This window comes from Propithecus coquereli, unplaced genomic scaffold (genome assembly GCF_000956105.1).
Source record: "Propithecus coquereli isolate 6110/MARCELLA unplaced genomic scaffold, Pcoq_1.0 Scaffold52, whole genome shotgun sequence".
In the NCBI taxonomy this organism is placed as follows: domain Eukaryota; kingdom Metazoa; phylum Chordata; class Mammalia; order Primates; family Indriidae; genus Propithecus; species Propithecus coquereli.
In genome coordinates this window covers 2,540,500-2,541,823 of record NW_012151063.1, presented here as the reverse complement: position 1 = coordinate 2,541,823, position 1,324 = coordinate 2,540,500, and positions in this window count along the sequence as shown.

Genomic DNA, 1,324 nt, shown 5'->3' with positions numbered 1-1,324 from the left:
TTGAAGAGCCTCATTAAGCCTTAGTTGTTTCTCATCCTAATAGAATCCTATCCCTAGCTTGCTGAGTTCCTCTGAATTTTTTTTTATTATGATATTAGCCTTTATATTTTCCCATATATTTAACCTTCATCAATATCTTTATTTCTTTACATGGCTTCAAGTTATGTCCAGTTACTTTCTGTTTTTTTTTTTATTATTATTTCAGAATATCAAGGGGGTACAAATGTTTATGTTACATGAATTGTTTTTGTGATGTTTGAGTCCTGGCTACAGGTGTGCCCGTCACCCAAATAATGTTCATAGTAACCTCTAGGTTGGTCCCATCCTCTCCTCTCATCCCCCTCCACCCTGGTTGATTTCCACTGAGTTTGACTCCCCTCTGTGCACATGTGTGGTTCATTTTTTTATACAAAAATGGAATTTAGAAACAATACAAGTTGACCCAATGTAGCCTGACAAAGCATGCCAAAACTGGTATCTCTGCAGAAACTCCATGATGAAGAAGTGTGCCCCAAACAGAGGACTTTCTAATTTCTGAGACTGCATCTCAGTCTTGGAGAATGAGCACAACCTCTTACAAATCACTGCGCACTCTCTGCGTACCACCTGCTTGCTAGAATCCATCAGGACTCTGTACCTCATGAGTAACAAAAAAGATATCGTTCACCTAGAATTCCACATTAGTCCTAATCATAGGGGAAAATAAAACAAGTCTTTTACTTGGATCCAGAACCCTCAACCTGTCCTGCGTGTATGCAACATTTGAATAGCTATCAAACACCTGTTTCAAACCTGGGATGTCTTTTACCTGAACGAGGTTCACCTGCCCTGCTTGTTGAAGTGATAGAATTCTAGGAGCAACTTGCCCTGCCCCACCGTCAGAGAACTGCTCACTTTCTTGGTATGAAATGGGAGAAACTTTATATTAACCGTCTCTCCAAATGATGTAGTGAACACTACATTTGGAAAAACTCTTCCAGAATTCAAATGGCAATTTTCCTACATTCAGGTAGCTGCCGTGTGTACCTGGGGCTAGTGGGTGGAAATGAGGGAGGAGGGTCCCGGCTGGCGTTGGTGTGTGTCTTTGCAGTCTGCAATACCCTCATCGGCACGTGGAAGCCTTCTCTTTTCAGTCAAAATTATTGTTTCTCTTGTAACCAGTGTAATTGAGAGTGGACAGGTTAGGCCGGGCGCGGTGGCTCACACCTGTAATCCTAGCACTGTGGGAGGCCGAGACGGGCGGATCGTTTGAGCTCAGGAGTTCGAAACCAGCCTTAGCAAGAGCGAGACCCCGTCTCTACTAAAAATAGAAAGAAATTATCTG